Genomic DNA, 19,802 nt, shown 5'->3' on the forward strand with positions numbered 1-19,802 from the left:
ATATTACCCTCATGAGTCGGGGAGAAGATTGTCAAGCAAGTCACAAAATTATTATTATTTTTTTTTTAAATTTAGAGTACCCAATTATTTTTTCCAATTAAGGGGCAATTTAGCGTCACCAATCCACCTAACCTGCACATCTTTGGGTTGTGGGGGTGAAACCCACGCAGGCACGAAGAGAATGTGCAAACTCCACACAGACAGTGACCCAGGGCTGGGATTCGAACCCGGGTCCTCCGCGCCGTAGGCAGCAATGCTAACCACTGTGCCACCGTGCTGTCCCAAGTCTCTCAATTATAATACATGGTAGATGGTTGCAGAGCAACATTGCTTGAAGCCTGGGCACAGTCAATACCTAGCACTTTGTTGGAATACAAATAAAGTACATGATAGATTAGCTAGTACTTTTGCTTCCAGATAATCAATGATTGTACAGTAGAATTTAGAAATTTTATCATGGCAAAAAGTTTGGTATTTTTACAATTAATATCCTGAATTAGGGTATCTTGATAATTTGGTGTGCTTTTCAGTTTTATGTCTTGTGCCTCAGTCCCTGTCCTTGCATCATATGTTGATTTTAAACTCCTTTAATTTACTTATGTAATCATAACCAATCCATGCCCATTGAACTTGGGTAAGGGTCGTTTTTATCAGCAAACATCAAAAATGATGCAAGTATTGCAGATTAACACCATAGCCCTTCAATGGGGAAGAAAAGCTAAATCCACTTCACCTTTGGAGACAAATTCCACCATAAATTCTTCTGCTTTAAATTTAGCAGAGCATATTGTTTGCAACACAAGAATCGGAATAGACCATTCAGCACTTTAAAGCCTGTCCCACCATTCAGTTAATACCTGGCTAACATGTTGGTTTGATCCAATCAAAAAAGCTATTTCAAATTCATGGGCATTTTCGCACCAGATTTATGAAAAAAAACAACGTGGATTAATTTTTCTGGTGGTTATTTCGGTGAGAACTGGGACATTAGTTCCATTGTATGTGCACTAAGTAGGAATAATGTTTTGCTGCAGACTAGCTGAAAGCATATGGCAGATATACATCCCCTCATGCCTGAGAGAATGAGTGCTTAGGGAACCTCTCCCTTTAACAGCCATGCTCTAATTAGACATTAAAACTGTGCTTAATGAGGAATGTAAAAGTGCCTACATATTCTGTTGGTACTGTCTGGATCTCTTCGTCAGATTGTGCTCATTAGCTTTCCTGAAACTGGCACACAAATAAGTATTGCTTGTGTAGTTATGGGACGGGCCTTTCAGAAGCTTATTCCCCAGTCACTTGCCGGGATAGAATTGAAAACAGCAATGCATTCTGGGTGTGCATCCTCGGACCTCTATTCCCCAGTTTCCTATCCCATCCCTGTCGTCTTTGAGATGATTTTGGCAAGGTTTGAAACAACTAAACATGACAGAAAACATACGCATCAATGTAACTAATGACAAAGGACGGAAGGTCTGGAGGCAAAAAATTAGGCAGACTAAAACTGGTGATGAAAGCACAATCCGACATTTTCCACCTGGAATCGTCACCATCTGTCACTACAAGGCACTATAAACATTGGTATAACCATTTAATAATAATCTTTATTGGTGTCACAAGTAGGCTTACATTGACAGTGCAATGAAGCTACTGTGAACATCCCCTAGTTACCCCACTCTGCGCCTGTTCGGGTACACTGAGGGAGAATTCAGAATATCAAGTTCATCTAAAAAGCACGTCTTTTGCAACTGTGGACTGAAATCAGAGGCAATCTGCTCCGACATGGGGAGATCGTGCAGACTGCGCAGGCAGTGACGCAAGCTGGGAATCATACCTGGGTCCTTGGAGCTGTGTAGCAATGGTGCTAACCACTGGGCTATCATGTCACCCATTTGAGAAGGATTTAAAAATGCAAATACTACAGATTTTTAAAAAGTTGCTAAGCCTGGCTGAGAAAGTGATATGACAAAATCATAATGCATGCTTTATTTAAATAGGAAATTAAAGATTGAAATATGGCCTAACCCCTTTTAAACTATATTGATTCATTTTTTTTTTTAACCAAGACACTTTTCTCTCGCAAATCTGCATGATCCCAGAATGAGATTTTTTTTTTTAATGAATTTTTACGAGATGTGGGCTTTTCTGTTTCAACCAGGATTTGTTACCCATCCCTAATTGCTCTTGAGAAGGTGATCATGAGCTGCCTTCTTGAACCGCTGCAGTCCATTTGTCTAGGTACACCCACTGTATTAGAGATGGAATTCCAGAATTTTGATCCAGCGACAGTAAAGGAATGGTGATATATTTCCAAATCAGGATGGTGAGTGACGTGGAGTGTGGTGGTGTATCTGCTGCCCTTGTCCTTCTAGATGACGAGAGGTTTGAGAGTTTGAAAGGTGCTGCCTTAGGAGCCTTGGTCCTGCAGTGCATATAGATGGCACATACTGCTGCAACTGTGCATTGGTGGAGGGGGTTGAAAGTGCCAGTCAAGCAGGCTGCTTTGTCCTGGCTGGGGTTGAGCTTCTGAGTTTTGCTGGATATGGCAGGAATGCAGAGCTTAGATCTGATCCATTGGTTGGCCACTGAGCTTTGTGCCTGCTGACCTGTCTGATGCAGCACTTGGCATTTGTGCTGTCTGACACTCGTGCATTGGTACTGTCACCACCCTGATGTGAGAAGTGCTTTACACCCAACCATGATCTTAGAAAATGGAAATCTTATAGGATCTGCACTGAACTGCAATAAATCCCAAAATGTGTTGGCAATTTTTAGGTCCTGCCTCTGGAAGATTGAACGTTGCATAAAAATAATAGTCCTAATGCCAGCAGTTCCTTTTATTACATGGCAATAGAGCCTGCCCCATTCACATTGCCTTGTAGCTTATCTTGTGTTGAGTTAGCAAGTAAGGTCTTCCTGCAATAACTGCTCCTGTGTTCTGGATTTTTAAATATTTTTGTAGTGTCGATCATTCTATTTCTAAGTTAACACATTCTACTCAATGACTTATCAAGCTTAATTTGCAGGAAACTCTGGAAAGCAAGCAAGATGAGGGTTTTGATTTAGCTAAGTATTTTGCTATTACCATGTGCCGAATGACATTTTGACCAGATTGATATGTGTACCATTCCCATAACTGTTAGTTGTAAAGCTCATTGATGCTTATTTTCCTTAGCATTTAGTTTCATTCCCACAGAATTGAACTCCATGTAATCTAATTCCTATTATCACACTATTAAATATTGGCTGCTGTCCATTTATAAAATCTTCTGCAGTTTAAAAGCTTCCTGACAAAGTTAATACTAAATTATATCATAGAATTCACAAAATCTACAGTGCAGAAGAATTATCCATGTGCTACCAATATGCTTGGGCACTTTTCTGAGTGATGCATATGATGCTATTTACTTTTGTTTAAAAATTAGATTAACCAAAAAATATTTCCTTCATGGCCTCTGAGATAACATGAATTAAAGAAAGGAAACCAAACGGCCTGTGTGTATGGAGAGAAAAGGGACAAATTATAGTGACTCCTACTGGTTGAAAGATTAATTTTAAGATTGAATTGATGGTATGCATTAGTTTGTTGATGATCAGTAATTATGTTCACACAAAGAATAATTACTGAGATGAAGTACTGGAGGGTGATCGGTATCCATATAAGTTTACTTTGCCTTCAAGGAATGGGGTAAATGCCTGGGGATATAAGAAAAACATTTGCATATTATGCAGATCACTAATGTTAATAAGATTGAAGCTGTACATGTATTAGAAATTTTATCAACACTGGGCAACATTTCACTCATTTGATAAAACCTCAATTTGGTTACAGTCACATTTGTATTTACTAAAATTAATTGATGCTTTTGTCATATTTTAGTGTAAATGGATGATTCGAGGGTTTATTAATGAGTTAATTCTTTCTTCCAATACAGTCAGTCTTTAATCAAATTTTCAAGGTCACCATATCGGCTAATGCAAGCTAAGTGAAGCATCAAAAAGGGTCATGTATTTATAGCAGCATTAAGCATTTGACCTTCTGAAAATTCCTGCAGAGCTTAATAACCATATTATGGTGGCAGCTTTCCATCTCTTTAAGATAATGGTTTGTACCCTGGTAGTCAACTTGCTAAGGATCACTTGGTGTGGCTCAGGGACCCCACTCTGGCATGGCGGTCTCTGTTGTATTTGCTGCAGAGGAAGAAAATGGGGCAAGAAGCTATGCGAATAACTGGTCTATTTTTTTTCTGGGGCCTCATTTTGGCCAGTGGTGCTTTTAGTTTCTACTCTCATATTTCAATGCCTCTCAAAATGACCAGCCTCCAGAGGTTATGACTGTCTCCTGTTTGGCATTGTCAATGACCACCATGCTTACAGTTGTCCTGGTAGCAGAGGTGGGTGCCCTGGTAGCAGAGGTATGGGCATCTAGCAGGCTGTGACCCAATGGCCAATTCACTGCACTGAAGGTCTTTAGGTGTGTGGCCACCTGGCCATATTTGGACATTGTTGGCTTAATGATAAATATATGCTAATGGAATTGGTAACCTCCAGGATCTCAGAGTAAATGCCATTGTCCTGCCAAGAGATACTGAGGATTTGTCTGAGACAGAAAAGGTTGACACTGCCTTTTCTCCTGCCTGGTATATATTGTCCATGTTTCACTAACTAACTGTAGAGGAATGCACTGAGGATGAAGGCTTGGTAGACTCCCAGTTTGTTGTTTTTCTATGCTCTCCTTACTCAGCTTGAACATAATAACAGCAGTTTTTGTGGTGCGTGTGTTGACTTCAACATCAAGTGACAGATTGATGGCGATGGTGGCGCCTAGATATATGAAGCTAAGCAACATCTTCCAATGTCACATTGTCGTTACTGATTCATAGGTATGTCTTCCTGATGCAGACAGTCAAACCAAACTCTTTACAAGCATCAGAGGCATCAGCGAGTCTGTTCATTTCCTGCTGCAGGTGTTCCTCATGCTAGTGTGGCATCATTAGCATGGGCATCTCTGAAGAATTGGCACACCTATGTCATTGAAATCAGACGGACAAGACTGAACAGCTTCAGTTCTAATATCCTCCACCTATGGATGACCTGAAGGCATTTTTTCTAAACATTCTTTCATGGGATGTGGGCATTGCTGGCTAGGCAAACATTTATTGCCCATCCCTAATTGCCTGCGACAGCAGCAAAGAAAAGAAAACGCCAAAGAATGTTGGTGCCAGAACACAATTTATTTGACTCCATTATGGATGTTGCCCCGTCGGACCCGATCTTATCCATCCATCATCTTGTCATGGACAGGGGTGATTGCATTGTGTAGCTTTGGTGAGCAGCCAATCTTTTCCAGCAGCACAAATAGACTGCCTCTGCTCACATGATTTGAATGTCTTGATGAGATCAATAAAGATAATGTATAATGGTCTCCTTTGTTCACAAAATTTCTCTTGCAGCTGTCAGGCTCAGATCATAGCAATTGTCGATCTTTCAGTTCCAAAACCACAGTAGGATTCGGGGCAGATACATTCAGCCAGGAACTTAATCTGTCGAGGGCAAATACTTTTCTCGTGATGCTCAGTAAGGAGGTATCTCTAAAGTTGTTATTGCCACAGTCACCCTTGTTATTATACTAGGTCACAATCTCTCAATAGCAAAGAGTTTGGTTTGACTGTCTGCATCAGGAAGACATATCCAGGTGCAGCTACCGCTCTGCTGAATGTGGTACCAATCACTCCATGGTGCGCACCAGGGTTTGGATGCAATCTTTGAAATGTTTTAATTTGAAGCGAAATCACATAATCATTCTGTCAACCCAGCTGAAAGCCAACTGTTCCTTGACTTTATTGAACTGGCGCTCTCTGACATTCCCATGCGAGTGCAGAAGCAAAACGGAAAGTATTTCTTAGCACCATCTGCAATACCGCACTCAACATAAGAGTGGAAAAATGCTGATTTGTTTGAGGCTTACAACACTATGGAACCTGTCATTGAGGCCAAGCAATCCATACTTTTTTATTACAAGAGATCCAAACAAGAAGACTGCATTCAGATCTGGTAAAAGTAAAGTCCAACATACTACTAGGCAGTGTGCCAATGACTATTGGTTTCAACTTTGCCAGAATATCCAGGTCCCTCGGTAAAGAAACTGAGCCTTTGATAACAAAGGCAATGGAGTCACTGACTGCAATAAACAGCCAGAGATTGGTGGAACATTAACCTTGCACCGTACTCCAGGGGGAATACTGTTATGAGGAAGCTCTCGATGCCAAAGAAATCATGTCTGCTGTGGCATGGTGGATATGGGACCCATAGTGGAGAAGATTAGTAAACCTATTGACTGTCTTCTCATGGGCAAAGCTTAAGCTGCTGATGCTATACAGTCTGAACTGCTCCAGCATCAATGTGAACTTCTCTGTCTCTGCTGGAAGGAGGGGCAATGTCCCAGGATATGTGAGATACAATAAAATGTGCATTTAAAAAGGGTGTCACGTTGCACCTTGGTTAGCACTGCTGACTACAGCTTCGAGGACCCAGGTTTGAATCCTGGCCCTGCGTCACTGTTCGTGTGGAGTTTGCACATTCTCTGTGCCTGCATGGGTTTACCCCCACAACCCAAAGATATGCAGGTTAAGTGGATTGGCCACACTAAATTGCCCCATAATTGGGGGGAAAAAAATAATCGGGTACTCTAAATTTATTTTTTTAAATGTACATTTAACTCTTGTACTTCAATGGGGGAGACAGTTGTGATATCATATGGATTAGTAATCCAGAGGCCCAAGCGAATGATCTGGGTTCATACAACCATACAAACATATGAAATGGGCGTATAGTTCGGCCATATGGCCCTTCAAAACTGCTCCACCATTCAAAACCGTCATGGCTGATCTGTGTTCAAATTCCGGATTCTCACCTACCCTAACCTTTGATTTCCTTGCCTACCAAGAATAATCTACCTCTGCCTTTAAAAATTCAATGACCGTGCCTCTACTGCCTTCTGAGGCAGAGAATTCCAAAAGTTGCACAGCCTCAGAAAACATTCTCATCTCTGTCCTATAAGTATGACTCTTAATTTTAAAATGGTTGGGCAGCACGGTGGCACAGTGGTTAGCATTGCTGCCTACGTTGCTGAGGACCCGGGTTCGAATCCCGGCCCTGAGTCACTGCCTGTGTGGAGTTTGCACATTCTCCCCTTGTCTGCGTGGGTTTCACCCCACAACCCAAAGATGTGCAGGGTAGGTAGATTGACCACTCTAAATTGCCCCTTAATTGGAAAAAATAATTGGGTACTCTAAATTTAAAAAATGTTTTAAATTCAAAATGGTGTCTCTGGTTCTGGGCTTACCCTCTTTTCCATGTCCACTTTTGTAAATACCATTCAGGATCTTCTATACTTCAATCAAGTCACCCCTCCCTCTTCTCGGTTCTAGTGGAAACTAGCCCAATCTGTCCAACTATTCCAGGTATCAATCTAATCAAACGTCTAAACTGCCTCCAACACTTGTTATCCATCCTTAAATAAGGAAACCAAAACTGCACAAAGTATTCGAGATGTGGCCTTGCCAGTAACTTTTATGTTCAATTCCTCTCTTAATAAAGGATAAAATTCTATCGGCCTCCTTGATGCTGTACCCGGATAGCTCAGTCTGTAGTCTGCACCTCTGAATTCTGTCTTCATTTCAGCAATACTTTGCATTTTTTATTCTTCCTGCCAAAGTGAACAATTTTGCGTTGCCCCACATTATACTCCCATCTGCAGATTTTCCCCCATTCACTCGACCTACTGTTTCCATCTGCAGACTCCTTTATGCCTTCATCACAACATACCTTCCTACATTTAATCATCTGCAAATGTAGCTACCATGCCTTCACTCCTCATGTAAGTCCCTGCAGGACTCATCCTGCCAATCAGACAAACAACCTATTTATGCACAATGTCAGCCAGCCAATCTTCTATCCAGGCTAATATGTTACCCCCTACACCATGAGCAACATTTCAATATAGATCCTTACAAAATGCCTTCTAGAAATACAAACTTCCTTCGTGATTGATTCTAACACCTTCCCCATGGTAGACATCAATCTAATTGCCCTATAGTTTCTTGCTTTCTGCCTCCCTTCTGATGAAACCTTTCCAGAATCTATCCAATATCTACCTCCATTTGTCATCTCTTCTAAGACCCAAACATGGTCCATCTGGACCTGGAGACCTGTCCGCCCACAGCTCCATCAGGTTGCTGCTAACTACCACAAATCTGTGTGCAACAGCCGCAGCAACTGGCTTTTAATAATGCCGGCTGCAAGCGGCCTTCAAAATGGCCAGGGAGAGAGATTTTTTTTTTAAATTCAGCAGAACTATGGTCGCAGCCTTCTTTTTAAGTTCGGGGAGCCAAAGGGTCCCAAAACCATTTCCTCCATTTTTGTCAGCAACAAACAAGGTAAGAAAATGGTGGATAGCGCAAGTTGGCCAGCGTGGGTTGGCTGAAGATTGTACGGTTGGTAAAAATGGGTCTCTGGAAAAAATGTTTGCCAAACACTGCTCTATGGTGAAGACCGAAGCAATATATTTGTTCATTTTACCTGCCATTTCCTTTCCTTATCTACTAGTATCCTCTATTGTCACTGAGGACCAACATTCCCTAGATTTTTCTTCATAAATATCTGTTTTTTTTTTGAAGTCTTGCTATCCATGATTACATTTCTAGCTAACTTCTTGTAACTCTAATTTCTTCCTCCTGATTCTGAGCAATAATCTTCTCACATTTTGGACAGCACTGTTACTCATGTGGATAGGACTGTGGCTTCACAGCACCACGGTGCCAGGTTTGATTCCCCACTAGGTTACTGTCTGTGCGGAGTCTGCACATTCTCCCAGTGTCTGCATGGGTTTCCTCCAGGTGCTTTGGTTTCCTCCCACAGTTCAAAGATGTGCAGGTTAGGTGGATTGGCCATGATAAATTGCCCTTGAGTGTCCAAAAAGTTTGGGAGGGGTTATTGGGTTACGGGGATCGGGTGGAAGTGAGGGCTTAAGTGGGTTGGTGCAGACTCGATGGGCTGAATGGCCTCCTGCACTGTGTTCTATGTTCTATGCAAATCCCACTCTGTCAGTTGGTGGAATTTTAATTCAATTCGGTAATAAATCTGGAATATAAAGCTAGTCTCAGCAATGGTGAAACTATACTGATTATTGTAAAATTCCATCTGGTTCACTAATGTTCTTTTGGGAAGAAAATCTGATGTCCCCACAGAACTGCAGTTGATTGCTAACTGTCCTCTAAAATGGCTGAGAAAGTCACCATTCAAGTGCTATTGGGGATGGGCAACTGATGCTGGACTTTCCTGCGATGTCCACATCCTGTGAAAGGAAATAAAACCTGTTCAGCAACCATGGGAATCCTGGCCCAGTGGCTCGTTGGTGGACTACTCCAGCATCTAACTTTTCACATGTGAGTGGAAAGAGCTGCTTAAATAATAGGGATGGTCTTCGCCTGGATTTCTCCTCCAACCAAAACCATACACTGTTGAGAGACTGGGGGATTAATTTTGAGTACAGATTTCTGGCTCTAGAAGTTAGTGCAATACATTTTAGATATTTGTCACTTCCCATAGTCACAAACCAACCGTTATTAAGAACCAAGAACAATACAGCACAGGAATAGGCCCTTCAGCCCTCCAAGCCTGTACCGGTCATGATACCAAACCTCCTTGTACCGTATCCCTCTATACCCCCCGTCGTATCGATGTGTTTGTCAAGATAGCTTTTGAACGCTGTTAATGTATCTGCTTCCACAACCTCCACTGGCAAAACATTCCAGGCACTCGCCACCCTCTGTTATTTTATTTTTTTTAAACCTGCCTCACACATCTCTAAACTTTGCCCCACGGACCTTGAACCTATGCCCCCTGGTGACTGACCCCTCCACCCTGGGAAAGAGTGCCTGCCCATCCACTCTATCCATGCCCCATATAATCTTGCAAACCTCTATTAGGTCACCACTCAACCTCTGTCGTTCTAATGAAAACAGTCCGAGTCTATTCAGCCTCTCCACATAGGTAACACCCTTCAGACCAGGCAACATCCTGGTAAACCTACCCTGCACCCTTTTCCAGCCTCCACATCCTTCTGGTAGTGTGGCGACCAGAATTGTGCGCAATATTCCAAGTGCGGCCGTACCAAGGTTCTGTACAACTGTAGCATGACTTGCCAGTTTTTAATACTCGTGCCACGTCCAATAAAGGCGAGCATTCCGTATGCTTTCTTGACTACCTTGTCCATTTGTATTGCCACCTTCAAAGGTTGTTTATGATTTAACCACTGACTGTAGCAAACACTTTTTTTTTCTTAAACATTCATTTTCGGCTGAACTAAATATGATGTACAGTTTATGTCAATGATTTGGATGAATTTGACTGAATGTATGGTTGTTAAATTTGGTGATGACACAAAGGTAGGGGAATAAGTTGTAAAGAGGATGGGTAGGGGAAGTTGTGAAGAGGATTTAAGGAGTCTGAAAAGGCACATAGACAGGTTAAATGGTACTTCCTGAGCAAGGTCTACCAGCAAACATTTTTGGATGAAGGAATGGGAAACTTGAAGTCATAAACCAGCTTCTTGTGACAACTCATCTGAACCACCATGATGAGAATGGTCCTTGTTAAACCGGTTCAGGACAGGCCAACCTCCACGTCTGGGACCTTGGTACAAACTCTGCACTTAAACAGTGCTGATGTTACCGAGGAGTACCTTTACAGACTTGAGTGGTGAACTAATCACTTGACTGTGGGGATTTGCAATTACTAAATAAATATTATTTAAATCGAGAGAGATTGTAGTACTCGTGGAGAGAGATTGTACAACCCAGTGATGTGGAGGGATTTGGGTGTCCTTGGTTGATGAATTGCTGAACATTAGTACGCAGATGCAAGTGATTAGGAAGGCAAATGGACTGTTATTGCTTATTGCAAAATAGGGAATTTGCTGCAAAAATCGCTTGTGTAGGGTGCTGGTAAGACTACATCAAGCATATTATGCATAGTTTAAGAAATTACATCAGAAGCAATGCAGAGAGGATTTGCTTCACTGATTTCCTGAGATGAGGGCTGGTATTATGAAGGAAGGTTGGGCCTGTATCCATTGGAGTTCGAGAGGTGAGTTTATTGAAAAGTACAAGTTCTTGAGGGGACTTGACAGTGTGGATGATGTGCCCCCTTGTGGGAAAGACTAGAACTAGGGGACACAGTTTAAAAATAAGGGGTTTCCTATTAAAAACCAAGATTAGGAGAGTTAGGTTCTGGAGTTTATCAAATTCTTTTCCACAGAGCACAACGGAAGCAGGGTCATTAAATATTTTTTAAGACTGAGTTGGATGGATTCTTGACAGACCGGGAAGTCGAAGGATACACAGTCAGTCCAGCCATGATCTTATTGGACGGTGGAGTGGGTTTATGGAGCCGAATGGCTTAATCATGCTCCCAATTCATATGTTTATCCTTGTGATGAGAATGCAGTTGCGCTTTAGGTTTAATTCCTGAAAGAAATATCTAAAATGTTTCTTCATCTGAACCTTCTCATGTTCACAGAACTTTAAATAGGAGGTTACCTTAATCATGTTTACCTATAATATTCAGCCATTTAACACAGCATTCCTCCCAGGATGGGTCTCGGATGCTACCATTGCTATGCTTTTCGGAACAAATCTCGAGCAAAGTTCAGCTTAGTCAGTCTTCGCATGTTAACTGTCAGGCTTGTGACAGAATGTAAAGGAAAATAATTTACCTTTTCACCTTCTACCAACTAGTTCAAACAGGAATGATGTTGGTGTGAGTGCAGTACAACATTCCACTGGGCCTTCAGCAGGGACGAGAATAACACAATAAATGTCAGTTTAATTCACTGCTGCTAAAGTGGTGGTGCATTCTGCTGCACCTCTGTTTGGAAAATAGCAAGAAATTATGGCATACTGTGCTATACTTGTTGCATTTTTGTGTATTTTTAGCACAGGAAAGAATGACTTCATCCCTCTTTTTACAACAAGCCTTTGTCTTAGTTGTACCAGGTGAACCAGAGTAAGTTAAACAGCTCCCAAGGGTGCAGTTAAGGGTTCTTTTTATTGTTAGGCTGTTAAATGCCTTGGATGTTGCTGAAGTATATATTCATCAAAATGTTTATGCAACTTGTAAGCCTGAAGAACAGATTAGGTATTGCCGCCAATATGGAATTTTTCAATTTTTAACACATTTCTAAATTAATTCGAGAAATGGAACAAATAACAGATTCAACTGATCTTGAAGAAATGCAGCATGGAATCAGAGAGGGAGCTATATTCATTTCATGTTCTTTAAACGTCTACATTTAAAAAAAATAGTGGGGCTTGAGTAGCTAATTCATTTTCAATTATTAGTTGATTGGAACTACTTTGCACTGATTTAATATCGCAGACTGTCGTTAACATTACCTCAGACTTTGGGATGGCAGGTGCCTGATCATGAAAGATCCTAACTATGTGATGCAATAGAAATTAAACTTTTGACTTTTGATTGTTATTGTAAATTATTTCAATGTTGGATAAATTTTAAACATTTCAATATATTCTCTGCATCTGTCTGCACCTAACCTGGCACACATTTCCCTGGTTTCTCTACCTGGCTGCAAACCTGTGCTCAATCTTTTAGTATATTCAGGTTCATTCCTCCAGATTAGCTCTGTTCACTGTCAAACTTCCCCTACCTGCACCTTATTTAATATTAACATATTTTGGGATGCATTTTGCATTGATCGTGGTGAGGCACATTGCTCTCAGTGAATCAACACTTCTGCTTTGGCAAACAGCATTAAGCCCTCCCAGAATTAGAGACATGCGTTAATAATGTACTTCTAATGTAGCTTCAGAAAAGCACTTTCTATTGCACTAATTATTCATATTTCCCTCGAGGTATCCTTGTGGGCCCTCTGAGTGCAATTACCAATTTAGTGACAGTTGGAGGTAATTGCAGCCGGCTTCATATTGGGAATTCTGCCCGCTTATTAGTATTCGGACAGTCCACATTGACCTTGTGCTTTCTCATGAGAGAAGATTTTGTTCGGGTTGGTTTAAAACCCGGGCCCAGAACATATGAGGATTCTGCGCTGATCCGACTCTCTGTTTTGGCTGTTTTAATATAACCAAACAGCAAGGTTTACTCGCTACAAGACAAACATGGAAGATTTATCCTCTTTATTTAAAAATTTCTTAACAGATTGCAAAAGCTGGAACATTTCCTCTTTAATTTTAACCCCTACTGAAGCTCAATATGCAACACGGCTTGAATTTAGACAGCGACTTTAAGGTTGAAATATATCTCGGTAGATGCTTCGCAGATCCATAATTAGAAGTAAATGGATGCTGAGCCAAAGAAGATATTTGGAGTACCCCTGATCAGAGAGATGATGTGTTTCTTAAAAGTGAGAGAGAGATGTGGAGCAATGGGCATGGGTGACTGAAAGCTTGGCCACCAATTTTGGAGCAAAGGGAATGTGGAGGAATGCACAAAAGATCAGTCTTTATATGAACAGCCCTTGGAGAGCATGGGGATGGCTTCCAAAACAAAACAGACTACAATAACCTCCAATTGTCACTAAATTAGCAATCTCACTCGGGCCACAAGGATGTCTCGAGGGAAATAGGAATAATTAGTGCAATAGAAAGTGCCTAGTACAATATTAACATGTGTCTCTAACTGATATAGCTTTTGGTGGCAGAGGCTACAGTGAAAAGGGGAAGAATTTTCCCAAGCCCTCACCTTAATGGCAGACTAGTGGGGAGGAAACAATTTGGCGGGAGGCACAAAAAAATCGATTTTTGCACTGTGAATTTACATCGGAATCTTCCTCTGGTACCCACATTAGTGGATCAGGAAACTGCTAAAGACCAGCGTGAAACTCATTTTCATCCTGCTAAAGGGATGCTCATGAAGGTCTGGCCACCCGTGCTCAATTCTTCATGGCACCAGTGGGAAAGCACACTGGACACCAATGTGGTATGCAGATGTTGGGATTCACCTGAACAATGGGCTGCATCCAGTGTTCAGGATGGAGGTCACTGGCAACCCTGGATCCCTGAATACCACAAAAGTGGGCGAGAGGAACATCTATAAGTGAACTTTCCAGATTTGCTGTCCTTGGGGAGGGGGGGGGGCTCGATCTTTCAGCCTCATTGTTCCTTGCGATCCACCACTTTTTCTCAGGAGGTCCATCTTCCGGCCTCCATTTTCTTCCCGGTGATCAATCTTCATTTTCAAGAGGTTCACCTTCTTTCTCAATAGTGGGTCAGTGATGTTGGGTGCGTTTTCAATATGGTGCCTGGACAGGACTATGGACTACACACGTCAGGGCTGCCTTGCCACTGAATATGGCCCAAAACTCCCAGATAAGGCATAGGGACAGAAGTAAACCACTCGCCCATTGAGGCTGCTCCGCCATTCAACGAGATCTTGGCCAATCTGATGTAAATCGTAACTTGTTTTCCTGCCTTATCCCATAACGATTGATTCCCTTGCTGATTTAAAAATCTGTCTATCTCAGCCTTGAACATACTTAACGACCCAGCCTATGAAACTTTCAACAGTAAAGAATTCCACAGATTCACTGTTCTCTTGAGAGAAGAAATTCCTCCTCGTCTCCGTCTTAAATGGGTGACCCCTTACTCTGAGATTATGCCCTCTGCTCCCAGACTCTCCCATAAGGGGAAGCAACCTCTCGGCATCTACCTTGTCAAGCCTGCTGAGAACCTTGCATGTCTCATCTAAGGTCACCCCTCATTCTTCTGAACTCCAGTACAGGCCCAACCTAATGAGCACCCCACCTCCCAAAAAAAAATAACCGTGGATCAACCCAGTGAACCTTCTCTGGTACTGCCAAAAGGCAGAACATTTTTTCTTGGGTAAGGGGACCTTTCTCAGTATTCGAGGTGTGGTTTATACTACCTCGTGCCTGGTAGAGTTTTAGCAGGATTTCCTTACTTTTATACTCCATTCTCTTTGAAATAAACGCCAACATTCCATTTGCCTTCCCAATTAGCTGCTGAACTTGCAAGCTGTGATTTATCCATGAGGACCCTCAAAATTCCTCTGCTACAGTTTTCTGCAGTCTTTCTCAAGACCGAGTTTCACGATGGCCTCGGAGGTCGCTCCTCTCACCTTATTCACCCCCACCCGGGGGGCTAGGAGCGGCCCTCCGTAACTCTCGGCTGCCGGGCCTTGACGCTTGCGTCAAGGCGGCGCGCCGAGAATGACGCGGCCGGCGCGCCTAAGTGACGTCAGCTGCGCATGCTCAGGTTGGCCGGCTCCAACCCGCGCATGCGCAGCTGACGTCACGACGGCTGACGGCTCAAACCCGCGCATGTGCGGTTGCCGTCTTCCCCTCCACTGCCCCGCAAGACGTGGCGGCTTGATCTTGCAGGGCGGCGGAGGGGAAAGAGTACGTCCCTTTTGAGACGCCGGCCCGACAATCGGTGGGCACCGATCGCGGGCCAGGCCCCTCCCGAGCACGGCCGTGGTGCTCACTCCCCTCTCCACCCCCCGCAAGCTTTAAACCAGCTTTTGCCGCCATGTTCACGACGGCAGTGACCAGGTATGGTTGCCGCCGTCGTGAACCGGTCACAAATGGCAGGCCGCTCGGCCCATCCGGGTCGGAGAATCGGCGGTCGCCGTGAGAAACGGCGAGCACCGACTGTTCCGAGCGGGGGGGTGGGAGAATCACGGGGGGCGTGCCGTCAGTCGCCCAACCCTCCCGCGATTCTCCCACCCGGTGTGGGGAGCAGAGAATTGCGCCCAGAATTCAGCTCTTTCACTACTTTTGCTATATATTTCATCTGCCAGGTTTTTTTCCCACTCACATAATCTATCTATATTTCTCTGTAGACTTGTGTCATCCTCACCACTTGCCTTCCTACCTATTTTTGTGTCATCTGCAAACTTGGTAGTAGTTGCATAATTAATAAGGTTGGGGGCCTCCACTGCAGGAAATACTCAGCCATGGGACTTGCTGTCCCTGATAGGACAATTCTGCCCAAGGAAGTGCCGAGGCCAAAAAGGCAATTAATTATAAGTGAGAATTTGAAATTGGACATGTTGGTGAATCAGGAACCATACCAAGGACAGTAAGAACGGGGACGATGGGTGAGTGGGACTTGATGCAGAATAGGATATGGTGACCGTGTTTTGGATGAGCCACAATTGATGAAGGGTAGAAGATATGAATCCAGCCAGGAGAGAATTGGAATGTAGGTCTGGGGCAGCATGGCGTAGTGGTTAACACTACTGCTTAAGGTGTTGAGGACCTGGAAATATTTGTAGAATAAATAACCTCCAGTTAATGCCTCCATTAAAATCTGATAAAGGATTTAATTTAACTTGAATTTTGTAACAGCTAGCAAGAAAAATGGTGAATGGGGGTCAAAATGTCTGTCAGTTTGTTTGCAGGCCAAAAATTGGCAGCACACCGAAAACATGTGTTGGAAGTTTATGAAGGCCTGATGTGCACCTGAAATTAGACCCTCTGATATGAACATATTACTGGTGAGATCTGGATCTCCGTTGGGGATCCAGGGGCAGCTTCTTGGTTCCACAGGGTAAAGTTAAACTAGCTGCCTCCCTAGAATGGCCATCGTGCAGATGCTGGAAGGGAGGAGACAGCTGAAATGCAGGGGTTGGCGGGCTGGACAGTGTATTCTGCTCATGTAAAGATAAGGGGGATGATCTAACCAAACAAAAGTCTAATCGGGGTGGGTTTAGAGGGGGTCATCCCGACGCCCTAATGGCACTTTTTTTTTTCTTGTGCCATTTTCGGGCCTCAATGGCGAACGCCCCTCCTTGGCCAAACTCAGCTGGATTTCTTGTACTGAGGAGCTCCGATGAGTGGGGCTCCTCAGTGCAGGAAGAGACCAGGGCGCCATTTTAAAATGGCATCTCAATCTCTAGGCCCCCGGTGTGAGCCCTGGACACGCCCACCCCGCCCCATACCCTAACTCACATGGGTAGGGCATCCCTGGACCAGATTCCTGACATGGGCAAAATGCCACCTGGGCACCTGGCATCGTCATGATGGCACCAAGGTAGCAGTGCCTGGGTGACACATCAGTGCCAGGGCCCCCGATCGCCTGGGAGACCCCACCCCTGCAAAATGTGGGGACCAGTGCTGAATGGTGCCTCGGTGGGTTCAGCTTGGTGACGCCGGTACATCCCAGGAGCCGGTCCAATTGTCGGATCTTGCAAGGCGTAACGACTGTCGGCAATCCCAGGCATCTCTATTCTGGCGGGACACGGCATGTAAATTGCACCTAATATTTTAAAGTGTGATTCTTGAGGCTGCATGTGATACCAAAACGCTGAGCAGTTTTACTGAAACATCCTTAAACTTTTAACATGTGAACACATTCTAGACGTCTCATTCCCATTTAAGGGTTGTGACTGCCCTGTATGCCTTTAAAATCATCCCAAAGTAATATGGCCGATATTTGAAAGCATTAAAACATGTATCCAAACAAGGATGTGAGAAATATCTCTTTATAAAAAAACTAGTAGCACAAATTTAAAATTGGTGTCATGTTTCGAAAAAGCTGTAACACAATAAATTCAGAGAGGGGAAGTAGAATACAGAAGAGCAACTGAGCCTGTAAATAAGCCTTCCAATCATCAGCATTCCATTTTAGCCGCACTTTTTTTCTTTTGTACATTTAGAGTCACCAATTTATTTTTTCTAATGAAGGACAATTTAGCATGGTCAATCCACCTAACCTGCGCATCTTTGAGTTGTGGGGGTGAAACCCATGCAGACATGAGGAGAATGTGTAAACTCCACACGGACAGTGACCAGAGCCAGGATTCGAACCCGGGTCCTCAGCACTGCAGTCCCAGCGCTAACCACTGCACCATATGCTGCCCCAATTTTAGCCATACTTATTATGACGTTAGATGGACTTTGGGCGCTCTTGGGTACAAGAATAGCGTTCCAAAATTGGTCATTATTGTAACCAAAGAGAAAATGCTGGAAAATCTCGGCAGGTCTGGCAGCATCTGTCGGGAAAGAAGAGCTAGCATTTCAAGTCCAGATGATCCTTTGTCAAAGCTGTCAAAACACGAGCTTTGACAAAGGGTCATCTGGACTCGAAACATTAGCTCTTTTCTCTCCCTACAGATGTTGCCAGACCTGCTTGAGATTTTCCAGCATTTCCTGTTTGGTTTCAGATTTCACCATCCGCAGTAATTTTCTTTTATCCTTGGTCATTATTGTCCCATTTTCTGTCTTGAAAGCATGTACAGTGCGGACCAATATCTACCCAAGTGTAAATCTAGATAATATGACAAAAAGGTCATTATCTCTTGTTTGGCAATACTGAGTTGGGCAGAATGACAGAACACTGCTGTTCTTTTGCCTGTAGTATATTCTGGTGACGATCCCATGAGTTCCCAAAAATGGCCACTCAAATGGGGTGGGTGTATTTAATTGGATCTTGTGATTGTTTGTTTGGTGAGACCACATACCATATTTCTTGTCATTATTGCCTCAGTAACATGATGTAGAGTCCCGAGTTCTTGTGGAGATGATGCAAAATATGGAAAATGTATAAAAAGTGACAAGTGGGCACATTAAAGGAGAGAAGGGCAATCAATTTTAATACCTACTGTGGTGATATAGACATAGACATAGAACAGTACAGCACAGAACAGGCCCTTCGGCCCTCGATGTTGTGCCGAGCAATGATCACCCTACTCAAACCCACGTATCCACCCTATACCCGTAACCCAACAACCCTCCCCCCCCCCCCCCCCCCCCCCCCCCCTTAACCATACTTTATTTTAAGGACACTACGGGCAATTTAGCATGGCCAATCCACCTAACCCGCACATCTTTGGACTGTAGGAGAAAACCGGAGCACCCGGAGGAAACCCACGGGGAGGACATGCAGACTCCACACAGACAGTGACCCAGCCGGGAACCGAACCTGGGACCCTGGAGCTGTGAAGCATTTATGCTAACTACAGTGCTTCCCTCATATGCATCACTGTAGATACACATGGGGTAATATTAGTACACGTAGACTAGCTAGACACTAGAGGGAGCACCAGAGACATGACACACACCCTCAACCAATAGGTCAGTAAGATGGGGCACGGCCAATGGGCATTCACGATCCACACAGAGGTGACACTACCACAGGGGGGCATTACACCACCCCATATATAAAGGACACAGCACACATGATCTTCCTCTTTCCAGTGGAGACACTCAGTGAGTACAGACACAAGGTTGATTCAACATCACACCCACCACATGGATTGTAGCAGACTGGTTCGTCAGTCTGAGTAGCTGTAGAAGGATTAACAGGAGAGTCAAATCCAAGTAGGAGAATTGTAAATAGTTTAATAAACGTGTTGAAGTTATCTCCACGTCTGAACCTTCCTTTGTCAGAGTGCACATCAAGGAAGCAGCTTATGCTACGCCAAGAGCATAACAAGACACCTACAGTACATGAATGTAACTAGATTAATTAGTGAAATTAATGGTAAACAGCAATAATGATCTAGTTAAATAACGGAAAAGGCTTGAGGGGCTAAATGGCCTTCCCTGTTCCTATGCTGCCTTCCCTTTAAACTGCTGTCAGAATTGGATTCCTGCATCCATAGCCATTTCACATTTCTTTCACCTCAGCAGTAAACTCCAAGACACAGGCAGAAATACATCTACCAATAATATATAAACTCAGCAGATCCCAGAAAAAAATTGGCAATGTCAGCGTATTGCATGGGTGCCAATCCTTCCACAT

The 19,802-nt window shown here is 43.4% G+C and overlaps 1 protein-coding gene across 3 annotated transcripts in view; it reads left to right on the forward strand.

Moving 5' to 3' along the window:
- The window catches only part of stard13b (StAR-related lipid transfer (START) domain containing 13b), a 636,160-nt gene that overhangs the window by 480,201 nt on the left and 136,157 nt on the right, over positions 1–19,802 (forward strand). The window lies entirely within an intron of this gene.

The sequence above is a fragment of the Scyliorhinus canicula genome, chromosome 14 (genome assembly GCF_902713615.1).
Source record: "Scyliorhinus canicula chromosome 14, sScyCan1.1, whole genome shotgun sequence".
Taxonomy (NCBI): domain Eukaryota; kingdom Metazoa; phylum Chordata; class Chondrichthyes; order Carcharhiniformes; family Scyliorhinidae; genus Scyliorhinus; species Scyliorhinus canicula.